Here is a 20212-nt window from a genome sequence, read left to right as displayed (position 1 = left end):
ATGAATAAGATATCACACTGAGCACTCTTAAAATCATTTTTAATGATTGATTAATATTGTTTATTATTCAAATTCACTTTATTAGTTATATTGTTTAAATTGTGAATTAAGTTTATAGATTTTTCTCCAATTTATTTAGATTTTGAGAACCTAGAGAATGACACGGGGAAAACACATTTGCCTCCGTCCCGTCCCCGTGAGCTCAATCCCCATCCCCGCAAACCACCTGATCCCATCCACACAAGCCTCAAATAGTTTTATACTCAACTTATTATATTAAAGTATAAAAAGAAACAATATTCTTTACAATTGTGAATTTATAAATCAGCGTCTTCTCCCCACTCTCTCTTCCCCATTTCCCTTCAGCGTCCTTAGCACACTCTCTCTCCACTTCCCTTTAACACACGAACATAAAAACAAGCAAGCAATTTTATATCATTTTCATTCTATTCATTCACTGAAATTAAAGTCTAAATAATGCCAGTCAAATAACAAAACATGATTTTACAAAAATAATTCCCTGCACAGTCAAGCCTGCAAGGATTACTAGATGTCTTTCAGCAGCTTCCCCTCCCTCACTCCCTCCCACTTACCTTCGTGGACAAGTCAAAATGATCTACCAACAATAAAATTTAAAAAAACACAAAGCACAGTGTACACAGAGAAAATGTTAATTATCATTTATATTCCACAGGTTTTCAAAGAGGTCAAGGCAGATGAATTTATGCAATGTCACCTCAGTAACAACTATACTCTTTTTACTAAACCGCGATAACAGTTTTTAGCGCAGGAAGCTGGGCTAAATGCCCTGTGCTGCTCTTGATGCTCATAGGCTCCCTGCGCTAAAAAACGCTATTGCGGTTTAGTAAAAGGGGGCCATAGTGCAAAACATAGACAGCAGATATAAATTCTCAAACGGACACATTTTGATCACTAAATTGAAAATAAAATCATTTTTCCTACCTTTGTTGACTGGTGATTTCATCAGTCTCTGGTTGCACTTTCTTCTTCTGACTGTGCATCCAATATTTCTTCCCTTCTTTCAGCCTCCTGTATGCGTCCTCTCCTCCAGACCTCATTCCCTCCACCAACTTTTTCTTTCACCCTGCCCCCTTCTTTCTTTCTTTATCCATGCCCCCTTTCTTTCTGAATGTGTCTTTTTCTCTCTCTGTGCCCCATTTCTTTCTTTCTTCCTTCCTCCCTCCCTGCACTAGTATAAACACACGTAGGCAACTATTTGTCTTTATATAAAGTTGACTTAAAATAAAGCTCCTCTTTATAAAAGTTACCCTCATTATGACTGGGAAATGTGCATTCCTTGATTTTGTTTGTTTCCTGAACAAGTGCCTATGGGCTGCCACTGCCGAGCTCCGACTGAGTTCTCCCTACTGAAGCGCAGGGCCGACCATCTCTCGCCACATGACGTCAATTCTAACATCGTAGAGGAAGTTCCGGGCCAGCCAGGCAGTGATTGGCTGGCCCAGAACCTTCTCTCCGACGTCAGAATTGACATCGGGTGGCAAGAGTTTTTCGGCCCAGCACTTCAGCAGCGGTCTATTCCTGGATGGCGGCAGTGGCGGCCTATTCCCCAATGGCGGTGACTTGGGGGAGGGCAGGGAGGAAGGGAAGCAGGTTGGGCATGAGCTGCACTCAAGTGGTTAAAGAGCCGCAGTTTGCCGACCACTGGCCTAGTTGACTTCAACGTGTATTTCTACTTGCTTTCCTCACATGTAAAGTTTCATTCGATTCCATTAAATTGTCAGTTATTTTGTCCCCAGACACAAAAGGGATAATTCTGAGAACAGGCGCAAACTTTTATGCACCTATTACACATGTAAATCAGAATATGTGCTTGTCTGTAAATACACTTCTCCCTCAATATTCGTTGGGGTTAGGGGCAGAGCCAGTCCATGAATATTGAAAATTCGTGAATAACTTTTGGACTGGCTCTGACCCACCCCCGCCTTCCCCCTGGCATCCCAGACCTTACCTGGTGGTCTAGCAGGCTTTCAGGGCAGGAACGATCTTCCTACAGCTCCTGCCCTGTGCAGATCACTCATACAAAATGGCTGCCGTGAATTCCCAGTTGCTTGAGACTACAACGGGAACACCCCGCAGCCATTCTGTAAGAGTGATCTGCCACGGGCAGGAGCTAGGAAAATCACTCCTGCCCGGAAAGCCTGCTAGACCACCAAGTAAGGTCCGGGGAGGCCTGGGATGCAGCATTTCCCCCCCCCCCCCAAAAAAAAAAAAAAAAAAAATCGCAAATAACCAAATCTGCGGATACTGAAACCGCGGATTTGGAGGGAGCAGAGTATGCACATCTTACATAATACACATTTTCCATGTAAATTTACCCATAGATGGATTCTGGGCAGAGTATGGATGCACATAAACACATGCACCTATATAATTTTTTTAAGATATGCGCCTAAGTGCTCACACCAATGTACATATGTGCATATATATGTGATTAAATTAGTTATTTTGTAAAGGAAAAGAGGTGCCCATTTTTCTTTTCTATCATTCACCTTTTAGACTCCTATATAGAGGTGCACAGCTGTGAGCCACTTAGAACCTTCCCGGTATGGCGGCATATAAATAGATAATAATAATAATAATACAATTATTCCCACAGCAGACATTTTTTGACCCCTTTTGTATAATTCTTTCTAATTTCAGTGACAAGTCAATGGATTGAAAAGAATAAAGCATTAGTGGGTACTCTAGTGAATCACACATAAAGAGGACTATGGTTCTTTCTGGATCTCTAAAGGCATTCATTCTAACCCACTTACCATAACGTTTGTATGTAATAACTGTTATGTCATAGTATGTGCAAAGTTAACCTATTTTGAGAAATTGCCCAGACACACATCTTTTCAATGTTCCAGCGTGTTCTGCCACACAGGATTGTCAAACACCAAGAAAAGTAATTCACGATTAGTCTTGATGGCCGCTGAAAGTAATTCAGGCTCCAAAAAATCTTATTAGTTCCATCTCCAGTTTAAGATAGAAATGCAGGGTTCATTTCGGGCCACAGCACAGCAGGATTCCCAGCGCCTATCTTCTGATGGTTGCTATGGGGACACTATAGTTCTGCTTTCTTGTATCAGCAACTGTTTTTCCCTTATCCTGTCTAAACCCTCTTCCAGAGGCAGAGAAATGCTCCAGTCTCATGCATATTCACTGTGTTAAGCCAGAAACCCAACTGACAAGGCATAGTTGAGAAGCACTGCTCCTGCTCTTCAAACATGGATCTTGTAGGGTAGGAAAGAGGAAGTTAGAAAAGTAAAACTGAATGGAGGAGAGGGAATAAAAGGAGGGACTAAAACAAACTGAAAAAATGGAAAAAAATAGTCAGCCTGGGAGCAGAAGCATGAGTAATATGTATCTGAAGTCCCTTGAAAGAGTGCTGATGAGTTGCTCTCTTCACACATAATATGATTAGACACTAGAAGGGAGAGCAAGATAAGTGAGTAGATAACTTAAAGATCGGAACCTGGAGGAGGGAAGGGGTGGAGTCAAGATGGTAAGGTTGTTCTGAACATGGCTGTGTGAACAAACTCAATTTCCTCTAACTATGATGCTGAAAGAGAGAGAAAAGCCTGCTGCTTCCTCTACATCAGTTGCTGCACAGCCATGTATTGATTCTTCCATTCAGAAGCTTCCCTCGATGAACACAGGTCTGACTTCTGCTGCTGCCGTCAAGAATGGGGACTCAGGGCACCTCAGAAACATTAAATCTCAACCCGCATGGTCTCAGTCCCAGGAAGGACAGGCATCCTTGTGAGGGAAGCATGAGGCAGAATGCAGCAGAGATTTTGTCTGTGAATGGCTCAGCCCCAAGCCAGAATTCTTCCGCCGGTTTGGGAACTCAAGTGCCTGACCCATAAATACAACAGCTTAATGCTTTGAGTATAGCTGGATCAGTGACTCAAAAGTGAAGTAGACTATAGCTAGATCTTCAGTGAGGATGTCATTAACATTAGGTGCTATGTCTGAAGTAGCCCTTCAAGGTATTGGACTATGCTTGTGAAAATGGATGCAGAGATTCTCAATGGTCACTAAATATACCGTATATACTCGAATATAAGTCGATCCGAATACAAGTCGAGACCCCCTTATTTGCTCAAAAAAGGAGGACTTGAATACAAGTCGGGCGGCTTAATATTCAAGTGCCCTGCCCTGTCAGGCTCTTTGCCCAGCCCCCTCTCTGTCGAGCTCTGCACCCAGCCGCCTTCCTGCCAGGCAATGCACCAAGCACCCTTCCCTCTCTCCCGTCAGGCATTGCACCAACCCTTTCCTTCCTTCTCTCCCCTGTCAGGCATTGCACCAACCCCTTCCTTCCTTCCCTCCCTCACCTGTCAGGCTCTGCACCCAGCACCCTTCCTTCCTTCCCCCGTCAGACTCTGCCCCCTCCCTGCGCTAGCTTCATACCTCATCTTGCTGATCCCCAGTGGAAGTTCAGCGGGCATAAGCGAACTTTCCAAGTTCCTGCCCTGCTGCTAACCGGCTGCCACGAGTTTCTTCAGCCACTGAACGGCATGAGCAGGATCGCAATTTGGCGCTGCTGCTCAGTACTGAGAGGCATCCTTACTGGCTCCCGCGAATTGGTGATTTCTAAGAATTATTTTTGGTTTCAAGGGGATTTTTATCTTCAAACCCAAGGGGTGGCGATGGGTGCTATATTGGCCCCTTCGGTGGCCACTTTGTATATTGCTAAAATTAAAAAGACTTGCATATACCCTTCCCCCCGGTTCCAACCTGTACGATGTTGGAAACGTTTTTTGGATGACATCTTTTTCATTTGGACTGCCACCAAGGACAACTTAAAGTTGTTTACCAAATGGCTAAATAGCTTGAATTTACAAATAAAATTTACATTAAAATTTGACTTCCAACAAATAGAATTTCTGGGCTTGCTAATTATTAAAGATCATCAACAGTTAAAAAACACTCTGTACCGGAAGCCAGTAGAGAAAAACATTCTCTTACAATTTGGTAGTCATCATCTATATAAATTAAAATCTAATCTACCAATGGGACAGTTCCTTGGGCTGAGAAGAATTTGTAGAGGAGGAGGAATTTCTTAAGCATTCCAAAATTTTACATAATTGGATTGCCCAGTGAGGCTATCCCAACAAATGCATTCGTAGAGCTTTCCTTCAAGCTAAATTTGCCAACCGAGACCTTTTGCTACAAGATGGTAAAAACTCTAACACTGATAATAAACTGGCCTATGTAATGCCTTACTATGATCACTCAAAGATTTGGATTCAGAGTATAAAAAAAACTCTGGCATATTACGCAAATGACATCCAATATCTTTGACGAGTTTCCCACAAGTGCTTATAATAGAGGCAGGAACTTGGGCGAGCGCCTAGCTAAAAATAGATATAAGACCGATGGAAGGATCAGGTAACAATTGGAACACATAATAAATGTAACAACTGTCAATGGTGTGATTTTGCCATTGAGGGTACTGCGTGGCTGTCCCCAGGTAGAGAGATATGGATTGAGTCAAAAACTGTTACCACATGTAAATCATCTAATGTAGTTTATGCGATCTCTTGCCCTTGTAGTTTTATAAAGGTGGGTAGGAGCAGCCGACTGGTATATATAAGATTGAATGAACACAAGACTGGAATACTTAATGAGAATGTGCAGGCTCCTTTGGTCCAACATTGGCTGGACACTTAATCATAGTATACAAGGCATTCGTTGGAGAATCATTGATCAGGTCGTTGCTGGGTGGGAGGGTGGCAATTTAGAAAAAAGATTAAATTTTGCAGAGCAACAATGGATTTTTACTTTAAATACTGTTGCCCTGATGGGCCTTAATATGGAAGTTGAATGGATGACCTTGATCTGAGGTCCTGATTGACTGACAATAGTGACATCATTTAGTATTTAAACTCTATGTTAGATGCCGCGGCCATCTTTAAACTAAAACATTGAAGTCGAGATGGTACGCGGTTATTGTGAAGGGGTAGGAGCATAACCTTATTATGTAGAGTATATTAGATAAATGTACTTCTGTGTTAATTCAGAACATAAGAAACCTTTTGCATTGTCTATCTGTTTTGAAATTGTAGGGGGCTGATCTTGAAAAAGCCTAGTGGCGAAACATGTCGGCCAGTCCCTTCCCAGCATTGAGAAGAACTATGTATTGAAGCATAAACTAAAGATATGGCGTCAAGCTAAGTGATTTTGGCTTCATATATGAATTTAATTGTTGGTTTTTTTTTTAATTCTTTATTGATTTTCAAACTACAAATGCTCCATAAATGAATCACATATGTACAGCAAACTTTCAAATATTACTGCAACAAAGAAATTTCCCCCTCCCTCCCAGCTAATATACAAACAAACCTTCATGAAACCATTCATAAAATCATAAAATTCCATTCCCTTCCCTACCCCCCCAAGATGTGTATATTTACTTGCTTATAAAGTAAAATAAATTATTCCTCTTTACAGTATTTAGTCAATGGCTCCCACACCTCTATAAAATTCTTCAATCTTCTCTGTTGTATGACCATACAATGCTCCATTTTATATGTATAACACAGGGATTCCCACCAGAATGTATAGTTCAACCTATCCCAGTTTTTCCAATTTCTTCAAATAAGCTGAATGGCATCCCCTATCATCACTAATAGAAGCTTGTTATTATTCATTGGTAGTTGACTTTTGGCTCTCATTAGAGTACCAAATAAAATGGTATCATAAGATAAAGCCACTGGATTCTATAACATGTTATTTACTTGATCCCAAATAGACCTCCAAAACTGTAGAATCAAGGGACAATAGTAAAGTAAATGATCTAAAGTTCCAGTATCGAGATGACAATGTCAACATCTATTTGATTTGGAACTATCTAATTTATGTAAATGAACAGGGAGGCCAGAAAGCTCTATGTAAGAAGAAAAACCAAGTTTGTCTCATAGATGCTGACATTGTACATCTCATTCTCCAAGACCAAATTCGTGGCCATTGAGACGCAGTAATCTAATGCTTAATCTCAATGCTTCAAATGTCACGAAGACCAGTTTTTTGGTTTCTTATTCAAAAATCCAGATATTAATTTATACCACTGAGCTTCAACTGCAACCATCTATAATTTTGCGATTTGTTAAGACCAAATTTATGTTGTAGTTGTGAAAAATCAAGCAGTTTTTCAGATTTTGAACCAGGGCTATCCAGCAAGAGTAATTAAGAAAATATATTTGAGAGCTAGATAAGCCCAAACAGTTTGGACAATTTTCTGGAAGAAAAGTCCATAGTCTGTTATTGAGAAAGACATGGGGGAAGCCACTGCTTGCCCTGGATCGGTAGCATGGAATGTTGCTACTCCTTGGGTTTTGGCCTGGTACTAGGGACCTGGATTGGCCACTGTGAGAACAGGCTACTGGGCTTGATGGATCGTTGGTCTGAGACAGTAAGGCTATTCATATGTGCTCTTGAAGTATCTCCTGTGGTGTCCTTAATTTTTTAAACATCGGGAAGTAATGTTCGTTCATCAATGTCTTTGGGAATATCCCTTGATAGCATATCAACGAGGGATAATCTTAAAACAATTGTTATCTTACAGGAGGATGGAATATAGTCATCAGGTGGAAGAATTAAGAGGGCACACTAACATTGGTCACTGTCAATAGTGACTGCTCACAACTGAAGACTTGCAGTGGGATTGCATCTTGGGCCAGCACCCCTTGACAGCTCATTCCAATACTTCCCGTCAATCTTCCTATGTGATTCAATCAATGCCATTGTAGATTGGTCTATGTGGGGTGTTCATCTAGATCAGCGGTCTCAAACTCGCGGCCCTCCAGTGACTATTTTGTAGCCCACAGTCTGTCCTCTCCACTTCACAAATTTCTGATTGTGGAGAGGACAATCTCATACAGACTGCGACTGCTGTAATTGGACTTCCGTCTCTCTGGAGGGAATGTCGGCAAATGGCTCGCGGCTCGCCTAAAGCAGGGGTCCCAAATCTGCTTCCCTTCCCACTGCCCTCCCCCAAGCCACTGCAATCGGGGAACAGGCCAGCGCCGAGGACTTAGCTCTCTCTGCTTATCTTCCCCAGAACGGAGCCAACCAATTCTCGCCACCCGACGTCAATTCTAACGTCGGAGAGGAAGTTCCGGGTCAGCCAATCGCTGCCTGGCTGGCCCGGAACTTCCTCTCGGATGGCAGAATTGATGTCGGGTGGTGAGAATTGGTCGGCCCCGCGCTGGGGAAGATAAGCAGGGAGAGAGCTAAGACCTCGGCGCTGGCCTGTTCCCCAATGGTGGTGGCTTGGGGGAGGGCAGGGAGACATAAAGAAAGAAGGGAGATGGGATACAGACAGAAAGGGGCATGGAGAGAGAAAGATAGAAAGAAAGAAAGGGCATGGAGAGAGAGAAAGACAGAATATAGAAAGAAAGGGGACATGGAGAGAGAGAGAGAAAGAAAGAAGGGGGCAGTGTGAAATAAATAAAAAGTTGGGGGAGGGAAGGAGACAGATGCCAGACCAGGGGAAAGGAAGGAAGGAGGGAGAGAATGAAAAGAAAGATGTCAGACCATGGAAATAGGGACAGAAGAAGAGAGAGATAGAAGGGAAGGTAAGACATGGAAGCATAGATTTTGAAAAGAAAGCAGAAAAATTGAATATTAAGTTAATACCAAAGATGGATGCAAGGCAGAAAGTGAAGACGGAGAGAAAAACAGTCAAAGGACAAGAAGGCCCTGGAAACATAGTTAAAAGCACAGAAAAATAAAGTCACCAGCCAACAAAGGTAGGGAAAATTACATTACATTACATTAGGGACTTCTATTCTGCCTATACCTTGCAGTTCAAATATTTTATTTTCAATATAGTGATTGAAATGTGTCAGTTTTGAGAAAGGACAGATATTAAACTTTAAATGTGAGGGCTGCAGAAAAAAAAGGGTACTTGGAGGGCTGCAGAAAAAATAGTTAATGACAATTTTGCATAAGGTAAAACTCTTTATAGTTTATAAATCTTTCCTTTAACTGTTAAAGGAAAGATTTATAAACTATAGAGAGTTTTACCTCATGCAAAGTTGTCATTTCTTTAATAAGACATTAACTATTTTTTCTGCCACTCTCCAAATACCTACAAATCCAAAATGTGACCCCACTAAGGGTTTGAGTTTGAAACCACTGATCTAGATCTATTAAGCTACGGTTGAATGAAAACAAATCTATAACTATGAATCAAGTTACAACAATCCCTCTGGTCATTCACTGGTTAGAACAACACATTGCAGGACCTACATTGGAGAGTTGCTGAGAGTATTACCATGAGCAAGGAAGGGGGCGATATAGATTATTTACTCAATTATAAGGAACAACACTGGATTTTCTACTTAAAGTTTTTGAGTCCTCATGGCTTGAACATTGAATTGGATTGGTCCTCCTTAGTTTGAAAACAACCGATGCCATTAGTCCAATGGACTTCCTGTTGCTTGTAATAAGCCTCCTAGTTAGACGTCGGAAGTACTTACTAAGAAATTGGGATATAGCTTCTAACAGATTTCGAGATGTTGCAGCTATTTCATTAGAATTTTAATTTATTTTGGAGGAGACATTTTGATGTTTGTTTGATTTTATTTTTGTTTTTGCAGTGAACTGCGACTCGTCTGATACAGCGTGAGCAAAACATGATCCATGTTAGGCAATGTGGTTCTGGCTGTTAGTAGAAGGTTAACAAATTGAATAAAAAAACGTTAATGTGAGACCGATGATGATTTAGGTGAATCACAGGCAGTTAGGCTGTGTGAAACGAGTCACCTCCAAGATCTCTGAAGACAGATATATTTGTGTGTAATAGCTACATATTGAAGGATTATTGTTTGACTGTTGGTTACATCATAATACATATGCACTTATATATCTGGTTACACTAGAATTTCTGAAAATTTTCCTGTATAGAATAGGTTCCAAATAGATGCCCCTTTATAGAACTGCATGTCGTTTGTTTCCTCTATATGTTTAGGTTTTAGCTAGCCCTGTGCTCTGCCTTTAGGTAGGCAGTCTTGTGGGGAAAGGGGATTTTGATGATTTTTATGAATTTTGTTTTTTTTCCCTACATTCTGCCTGAAGCTGGTCCACCTAAGGGGAAGCGCTGCAGTGAAGTGACTTTGCTGCAGCGACTGTAGTTGTCAGCCTGTTCCTGAATTTGGAATCCTTGAAGCAGCACCATAATAAATGTCAAAATAACAGTTTCACCTGAGAAAAAGTGCTAAGTGTTATCACCACTTCTTGAAATGTGGGTGTGGCATAGTAATCTTGCTGATGTAGGCTCTGAGCTCTGGAGCTATCAGTATTTGGTTTGGATCTGGGCAAGAAGAGCTTTGCTTGCTGCAGTTAGCATTAACCTTCAGTACCAGTGCCAGCTTGATAGGCTGGGAGCAGACAATCCATGGGAAGGTAGAACCCTAGAGTTTTGCTGTTATTTAGCATTTTGATTCTTTCCCTGAGCGGAAAACTTATCACTGATGAGATAGTTTTCCTTTTCTGAGGAGAGACGTATAACTGAATCACAGAAAAATAAACAAAGTGGGGGAGAGAATTCTGCCTAGTGCAGAAAATCCAAATGTGCTCAGAGAGAGCCAAAAGAGGACAGCCTAGGTAGCTATCTGAAGAGAGCTTTGAACAATGAGTTCATCAGGAACAATCACCATTCAATGTGCCTGCAGAGAACTCAAAGTATCAAAATCTCCAGTGCAGATCTCTGGACACCCACACATGTATGCAATAAACACAAAAGGCCTTCTAGATCTTTACCAAGTTGATCTGTATTAAAAACAAGGCACAGAGAAAGCTTGTATCCCTGGTCATGTGTGCGATCCTATTCCAATAACACAAAGCCAGAGCTAGGCACTACTAAAATGGGAGACACAGGCTCATTTTATGGTTGTAGCTTTTGAAGGTGGCTGGTGCTATATGAAATGCTAACAGTGGTATAAATACTGTCTAAGCAGCTTTGGAGGGAGGTGGGTTCCAGTCAAGAAGGATTCTAGAACCGTCATCTTTGAATACCTTTTTTTTTTTTTTTTTTTTTTAAATCTTTATTCCTTTTTATTTCTTTCAACAAGTGTACAGTATTATTACAATTAATTTACATAACACACTTGGCATTCTTAAACAATATTATTATACATGTTTTTATTCCCTCCCCCACCTCCCACCCTTTTCCATATCAATAAAATATTCCTTACAAATTTATATATACCGTATTTTCACGCATATAACGCGCGCGTTATACGCGTTTTTACCTACCGCGCATACCCCTCGCGCGTTATATGCGTGAGCGCGGTATACAAAAGTTTTTAAACATAGTTCCCACCCCGCCCGACGCCCGATTCACCCCCCCAGCAGGACCGCTCGCACCCCCACCCCGAACGACCGCTCGCACGCGCTCCCACCCGCACCCGCATCCACGATCGGAGCAAGAGGGAGCCCAAGCCCTCTTGCCCGGCCGACTCCCCGACGTCTGATACATCCCCCCCCGGCAGGACCACTCGCACCCCCACCCCGAAGGACCGCCGACTTCCCGACAATATCGGGCCAGAAGGGAGCCCAAACCCTCCTGGCCACGGCGACCCCCTAACCCCACCCCGCACTACATTACGGGCTGGAGAGATCCCAGGCCCTCCTGCCCTCGACGCAAACACCCCTCCCCCCAACGACCGCCCCCCCAAGAACCTCCGACCGCCCCCCCAGCCGACCCGCGACCCCCCTGGCCGACCCCCACGACCCCCCACCCCCCTTCCCCGTACCTTTGGTAGTTGGCCGGACAGACGGGAGCCAAACCCGCCTGTCCGGCAGGCAGCCAACGAAGGAATGAGGCCGGATTGGCCCATCCGTCCTAAAGCTCCGCCTACTGGTGGGGCCTAAGGCGCGTGGGCCAATCAGAATAGGCCCTGGAGCCTTAGGTCCCACCTGGGGGCACGGCCTGAGGCACATGGGCCCAACCCGACCATGTGCCTCAGGCCGCGCCCCCAGGTGGGACCTAAGGCTCCAGGGCCTATTCTGATTGGCCCACGCGCCTTAGGCCCCACCAGTAGGCGGAGCTTTAGGACGGATGGGCCAATCCGGCCTCATTCCTTCGTTGGCTGCCTGCCGGACAGGCGGGTTTGGCTCCCGTCTGTCCGGCCAACTACCAAAGGTACGGGGAAGGGGGGTGGGGGGGTCGTGGGGGTCGGCCAGGGGGGTCGCGGGTCGGCTGGGGGGGCGGTCGGAGGTTCTTGGGGGGGGCGGTCGTTGGGGGGGAGGGGGGTTTGCGTCGAGGGCAGGAGGGCCTGGGATCCCTCCTGCCCGTAATGTAGTGCGGGGTGGGGTTAGGGGGTCGCCGTGGCCAGGAGGGTTTGGGCTCCCTTCTGGCCCGATATTGTCGGGGAGTCGGCGGTCCTTCGGGGTGGGGGTGCGAGTGGTCCTGCCAGGGGGGGTGGATGTATCAGACGTCGGGGGGGGGGGCATCAGGCTTTCAGGATGGGGACAGACCTTCAAGGGGGGACAGACCTTCAAGGGGGACAGGCAGACCTTCAAGGGGGGACAGGACTTCAAGGGGGACAGGCAGACCTTCAAGGGGGACAGGCAGACCTTCAAGGGGGGACAGACCTTCAAGGGGGGACAGGACTTCAAGGGGGACAGGCAGACCTTCAAGGGGGGACAGGACTTCAAGGGGGACAGGCAGACCTTCAAGGGGGGACAGGACTTCAAGGGGGACAGGCAGACCGAAGGGAGTGAAAAAGCTATAAAATAAACCCACTAGCGTGTCAATGTGTTGAGAGGAAGAGGTGGTCTGGGAAATTCTGCTGAGAAAACTCCGGGTCCATTTCCACCCCCCAGTTACCCTAGTCCACTCCACTCAACTGGTTCACATACTGAGTGGGTCTTTGGGTGTTGTTCCTGGGATCTCTTTCAGTGGTTTGTCAGTATCTCCTTGTGGTCCAAGGAAGGAAACTTTGTTAACCTTAGCATTGACCTTCAGAATATATTTGTAACAGCGCTGCTTGTGTGGCATTACCGTAGGCTATGTAGTGATGGAAAGAAAAAACAGACCTTTGCACATTTTTGCACTAGGTATATGGTATAGGTATATAGGTATAGGTATTCCTGCACAGCTAAGTCCTTGTGAAGTTACGGTACCTTGTTCTTTCTGTATTTGACATCTAGCAAGGTCTCTGTTTGGAAGGAATGATTTAAGTTATGGTAAAAGCAGATAGCATTGCTGGTTTTAAAAAGGTTTGGACAAATTCCTGGAGGAAAAGTCCATAGTCTGTTATTAAGACATGGGGGAAGCGTCTGCTTGCCCTGGATCGGTAGCATGGAATGTTGTTATTCTTTGGGTTTTGACCAGGTATTTAGTGACCTGGATTGGCTACCATGAGAATGGGCTACTGGGAATGATGGACCATTGGACTGACCCAGTTAGGCTATTCTTATGTTATGTTCTCATCTGTAGGGGCCTTTGTTTTCACTTCTTATTTTAATGTATTTTTTCTGGAAACTTATCAGTGTTTTTTATAATGGGAACAAAAATGGAAGAGAATTACCGTAATGTGTGTGGAATGGGGGGGGGGGGGGGGTGTTTAACTACCATAATTTCTTCAGCTAAATACCGGTAATTCAATCCACCTCAACCAGACATAGGAGAACTCACGCACCATTCACACACCCTCCAACCAAACACGTGAAAAGAAAAAAACTGTTCATTCTTATAAACAACCTTATAACTTTTAATCTAGAGTTAGTGAGTATGAATTCAGCAACAAGAACAGAAATCACATGTTCATTCTTATAAACGATAACATTAACCGGTAGATCAAATGAAGTATCGAGGACAAAATAATCTAAATACAGTTACCGTAGTTAAGGTAAAGTTGTACAGTAAATAAACAAAGTTTACAGGTTTATTCAGTCATCATCACAGTCATCTGAATCCTTGAATCCATCAAAATCTGAATTGTCATCATCATCATCATTAAATAAAGTGAGCACAGCCTGCAGACGATCCTCGTTTATTTCTGAAGTGATATCGTCATCGTCGTCGTCATCATCACTGATATCCGTGTTGTTGCCTCCTTCTGCTGCACTGGTAGTAGCCGTAGTGTCATTGGTTTTATAAACAATGCCCGCTTTTTTAAATCCGTTTACAATAGTATTTGGGGTTATTTTGTCCCATGCTGAAGCCACCCACTTGCAGACTTCTGTGAAAGTTGCCCGCTTCAGCCGCCCCGCGGGTGTGTACTCATGCGTGCCGCTCTGCATCCACTGCTCCCACTCCTTTCTAACAAAAGTCTTGAATGGATGATTCACTGCGATGTCAAGTGGCTGCAGCTTACATGTCAGGCCTCCAGGTATCACAGCGATGTGGGCACGAGTAGAATTAATGTAGGCCTGAACATTTTTTTCTTTGTGGGCAGCCATGGCATCAAAAATTAACAAGGATTTTTTTGCAAAGAATCCACCCTGTCTTGCCCTAAAGCATTTATCTATCCACAATCTCATTACGTCGCAGTCCATCCATCCCTTCTTGTTGCAGTGCACAACCACACTGGTGGGCAGCTTTTCACGGGGCATAGTGACCCTTTTGAAAATGAGCATGGGCTTTAACTTAACCCCGCTAGCTGAGCAACCAAGAACTACTGTAAAACACGTTCTTTCATGCCCAGTTGTGGTGATGGCAACAGATTTAGTACCTGTGGGGGCTACGGTTCTTGTCGGTGGAATGTCGAATGCCATTGGAATTTCATCCATGTTGATGACGTCCTTTGCAGTGATGCCAAGTTCAGATATTTCTTTGGCAACAAAGTCACGGAAATCAATCAATTTTTGCTGCCAGTCATCCGGAAGTCGCTGGCCAACAGTTGTTCTCATTCTAACTGATAGTCCGTTCCTTTTCATAAATTTTGAGATCCATGTGAAGCCAGCTTTGAAGTCGGGTATTCCTCTTCCATTGGCAAGTAGTTTTGCCTTCATCTGAATCGCAACAGTAGAGACTGATTCATTTTGCTCCCTTCTCTCCAGAATCCACTGCTTCAAGTCATCCTCCAGCTGAGGCCATTTTGGTTTGGCCCCACGACGTGCCCGTTTTCGCGGATTGCATTTCTCCAGTTCCTTCTTATCTTTTCTCCATTCACGCACCGATGTTTCTCCAACATTGAACTCTCTCGCTGCGGCCCGGTTGCCTATTTCCTCAGCTTTCGCAACGACTTTAAGCTTAAAGTCCGCTGTATATGACTTTCGTCTCATTCCTTCCATTATGGCGGTAAATTTAAATTTAATTGATAAACTCTACTACCGGGTAGATAAATGCAGAATACCAATCTGAAGAGATCAAATTACTGAAATGTGGGCTCTACATGAAGCATTAATCTTTTATAGGCTTACCCAAAGGCTGAGATGCTGTTGTAAAGGCAAAATGGTATTTACTGGGCAAATTACAAAGCCAGATAGAGGGGAGACAAAGCCACATGGTCAAAAGCACACTGTGACAAAGGCCCACCTTGGTGACAGATCAAAAGCGCGCCCAGACAACCTGGCGCAGAAAACTGAGCAGCAAGCATGCTCAGACCATCTTCTTTGTCTGTAGATGGTCTGCGCATGCTTACAGAGCGGCAAGCAGGGCAGGGCTGGAAACGAGGAGGCGGGACCAGAGGAGACTCGGGGCAGGGCTGGAAACAAGCAGGCGGGACCAGAGGAGACTCGGAGCAGGGCTGGAAACGAGCAGTCGGGACCAGAGGAGACTCGGAGCAGGGCTGGAAACGAGCAAGTGGGACCAGAGGAGACTCGGGGCAGGGCTGGAAACAAGCAGGCGGGACCAGAGGAGACTCGGAGCAGGGCTGGAAACGAGCAGTCGGGACCAGAGGAGACTCGGAGCAGGGCTGGAAACGAGCAAGTGGGACCAGAGGAGACTCGGGGCAGGGCTGGAAACGAGCAGTCGGGACCAGAGGAGACTCGGGGCAGGGCTGGAAACAAGCAGGCGGGACCAGAGGAGACTCGGGGCAGGGCTGGAAACGAGCAGGTGGGACCAGAGGAGAATCGGGGCAGGGCTGGAAACGAGCAAGTGGGACCAGAGGAGACTCGGGGCAGGGCTGGAAACAAGCAGGCGGGACCAGAGGAGACTCGGAGCAGGGCTGGAAACGAGCAGTCGGGACCAGAGGAGACTCGGGGCAGGGCTGGAAACGAGCAGGCGGGACCAGAGGAGATTCGGGGCGGGCGAAAGGAGAGTCGGGGTGGCCAGAGGAGAGTCGGGGCGGGCGAAAGGAGAGTCGGGGTGGCCAGAGGAGAGTCGGGGCGGGCAAAAGGAGAGTCGGGGTGGCCAGAGGAGAGTCGGGGCGGGCGAAAGGAGAGTCGGGGTGGCCAGAGGAGAGTCGGGGCGGGCGAAAGGAGAGTCGGGCGGCGATGGGGGAGTCGGGGCGGCATGCGCGGTATACGTGTGTGCGCGGTATATAAAAGTTTCTGTACATGAAGTTGTGTTTTTCGCGCGCTATACCCGTGTGCGCGTTTTACACGGGTGCGCGTTATCTATGTGAAAATACGGTAATTATATATCCCTTTTTGATAATACAATTAATCTGACATGAAATCTGTCCCTCCCCCCATCCTTCTTCCTCAAACACTTTAAACATTTTATTATACCCAGTAATGCACAACAATAAATATCCCATCCTATTACATATATCTCCTTATTTTTCATAACAACATATTTCCAATATTTTTCCCTTCCTATCCCTCCCATCCCATCCCATTTCTATATATTATCCCCTAAGGAAAAAGAATAAACTTTACTCGTTATAATATTCAATTAATGGCCTCCACACCTCTTGAAATCTTTTAAAATACCCCTTCTGTATCGCAAGAAATCTTTCCATCTTATACATATGACAAACTGAGTTCCACCAAAAATTACAATTCAATCTAGAACAGTCTTTCCAATTAGTTGTTATCTGTTGAATTCCCACTCCCGTAAGAATCAACAATAATTTATTGTTTGCTGTAGATATTTGGCATTTGGCCCTCATACACATTCCAAAAATCACTGTGTCATAGGATAAAGCCACATGACTCTCCATCAACATATTAACTTGATCCCATATTGATATCCAAAATGCCTGAATACATGGACAATAAAATAAAAGATGGTCTAGCGTTCCAACTTCAATTTTACAATTCCAGCATCTATTAGACTTAGAGCAATCTAATTTTTGTAATCTAGTAGGGGTCCAGAATGCTCTATGCAACAAAAAGAACCATGTTTGCCTAATAGATGCTGACATCGTACCTTTAATTCTCCAAGACCAAATACGTGGCCATTGAGATGCATTAATCTGATGCTTAATCTCAATGCTCCAAATACCTCTTAATCCATTTTTAGGCTTCTTATTCAAATAATTAGATATAATTTTATACCACTTTGCGGCCTGGTGACCCAGAAAATCTGCCTGGAAACATAAGAATTCTAAGCTGTAATGATCATTTAAAGATTTCCATTCAGGGAACCCCACCTGAATAGCCTTAATACTTAATACTTAATAATCTTTGAATACCTTAATACACTCCATTGTCATATCACAAATAGACTACTGTAATGCCCTTTACAAGGGTATTACACAAAAAGAACTAAGGTTACAAATAATTAAAAATACGGCAATTAAATTATTAACTAAGACAAGATAATTTGATCATGTAACACCCTTATTGATCAAAGCACATTGGCTCCCAATGTCCTACAGAATAACATCCAAAATTTTGTTACTGGCATTTAAAACCAAAACTTCACACATGCCTCAGTTTATAAACAGATTACTCATCGCTCCAGCATATAATAAATATATGATACCACCCTTACATCAATATTCTCAGTTACCACACCACAATTATGGAATTTAATGCCTACACATCTTCGAGAGGAGTCTTCTTTAGATCGCTTCAAATCTACCGTAACTTAAAGACATTCTTGTTCAAAGACACATTCGATCTTTAACACCTAGACATTTCCCTCCTCACAGATGTAACCAATCCCTTTCCATTTGCACTTTCCCTCAATGTTCTTCTATCCAATTTATAATTGTATTTCCACCCTCTAACCCACTGTTTGTTGATGTCAGGCTCTTAATATATGTCTAATATTGTTGCCAATCTGTATAACCCAAAATTTTATATTTTTATTATTGTACGTCGTTTAGAAATCTGATAAGCGGGATAACAAATTTTTAAATAAACTTCATAAAAACTTGATGGAAGAGAGACACTGTATTTTGTTTAATAAATATGATAAGACTACTTTTTGAAGAAAAAATAAAAAAAAGCTCTTATGAAACTTGACCCCCATGGCAGCAGGAGATATGCTTAAGTGCTTCTCCTGCTGGGTCTAATGGAGTATTTTAGAAGAAGGCTGTTAAGGTGACATAGTAACACACTGGAGGTAAGTTCTATATTTGCGGTGCTCATCACCTACCAGCTTCAGAGACTAACAAGGGGGGGAAAGGCAGGGAGAGAGGAAGAAAGTCCAAGGGAAGTGTGGAGACTGGGACACCTCAGAGGAGGATGACCCTGCTGCTACTGGGAGGCCCTCTTCAAAACTAAAGCTTTGACATCTTGAATTTGAATTTATGCCACCGACTGCAGAGATATCACTTGGAACCTGAAGCAGCACAGAATCAAAACTAAATTCCTTATCAGTATCCCCATCAAGACAATTCTAAGCAACATTCTTAACCTGAAAAAAAAAATTTGCACCAATTCTTGTCCAGCAGACAAATAAAAAGAGGTATGTACAGCTGGACTGGTACTCAACTAATATGTCAGGACACACCGACGTGTTATCAAAAAGTGGGAGGTGTGGAAACCATCTGTTATGCCTATGACCGGCCAGGGCATGGAATATGTGGCCACTTTGGCTACTGATATCTGAATCTTCACGTCTGCTTCAATTATTGTTTTCTGTTCCAACTTTCAACTTGTTTTAGTGAGGGCATATTATGGGAGTTTTCCTGTGCTGTTTCATGTCTGCTTTTAACTTTATTAATGAGAAAGGATTTTCATGGTACTGTGATAAGGGAGGGTTCGAGCAGCGACCAACATTCCAGCTGTGAGATAAGTGGGACACCTGTTCTTTATTACAGGAACAGCAGTGTGTGTGTGTGAATAACTTAATTCAGCATTTTTTATGCTATATAAGACTGAGAGTCACATCCTAGAATTTGACAGACATGGTAAAGTTTATATATATATATATATATATATATATATATATATATACACATACACAGTGGTACCTTGGATTACGAGCATAATCCGTTCCAGGAGCATGCTTGTAATCCAAAATGCTTGTTTATCAAAGTGAGTTTCCATTATTTCCTATGGGGAAACTCACTTTGATAAGGTTCCCCCCCACGAGAACCGGCATTGCTCCCCCAGAAGGACCCCCCGTGATCCGGCACCCCCCCCGCCATGATCCAGCACCCCCCCCCCCGCCACGATTGGGCACCCCCCCCACCGTGATTGGGCATCCCCCGGCCGCTTCTTACCATCATCTGGGCACCGGAACCGGCATGTCCTGTGCTTGGTGCCGGTGCCCGAAGATTGGCCTCCTCTTTTGCTGGGCCTTGAGCATCTGCGCAAGCTCAAGGCCTGCAAGTTCACGGGGGGAAAGGGTGCCGGATCGCGGGGGAGCGCTCGTAAATCGAGCCACGCTCGGTTTCCGAGGTGCCGATTTTGCAAATGTTTTGCTCGTCTTGCAAAACACTCGCAAACCGGTGCACTCGTAAACCGAGGTACCACTGTATATTTATTTATTTATATATATATATATATATATATATGTTTCTGTTTCTATTTTATGTATATATTCTGTTTCATCTGGTGTTTATCTGATGTTTATGCAATAAAATATCATATTACTCTGATGCTTTCTTTGGATGTTACTATTGCACACTCTTGTTAGATAGATACGTGGCATTACACCATGCCAGGTGAGGAGATCAAATCCTCTGAAAGTCAGGTTGTTGAAATCTCCATATCTAGTCCTTATTTCGGATTCTCCACTACATCCAATAAGAACATGTAAGAATAAGCATGTAAAAGTTCCTTGAAGAACAAGTCATACACAATTTAAATAAGTGTGGACTCTTGACCTTTCTGAAAGGTCACATAATACAGATTTTAAAAAACATACATTTGTGAACAAATA

At 43.8% G+C, this 20212-nt stretch overlaps 1 protein-coding gene across 1 annotated transcript in view; it reads right to left on the bottom strand.

Annotated features, from left to right (window-relative positions):
- The window catches only part of AZI2 (5-azacytidine induced 2), a 125994-nt gene that overhangs the window by 93825 nt on the left and 11957 nt on the right, over window positions 1-20212 (bottom strand). The window lies entirely within an intron of this gene.

The sequence above is a fragment of the Geotrypetes seraphini genome, chromosome 2 (genome assembly GCF_902459505.1).
Source record: "Geotrypetes seraphini chromosome 2, aGeoSer1.1, whole genome shotgun sequence".
In the NCBI taxonomy this organism is placed as follows: domain Eukaryota; kingdom Metazoa; phylum Chordata; class Amphibia; order Gymnophiona; family Dermophiidae; genus Geotrypetes; species Geotrypetes seraphini.
This window is presented reverse-complemented; position numbering and strand designations above follow the sequence as displayed.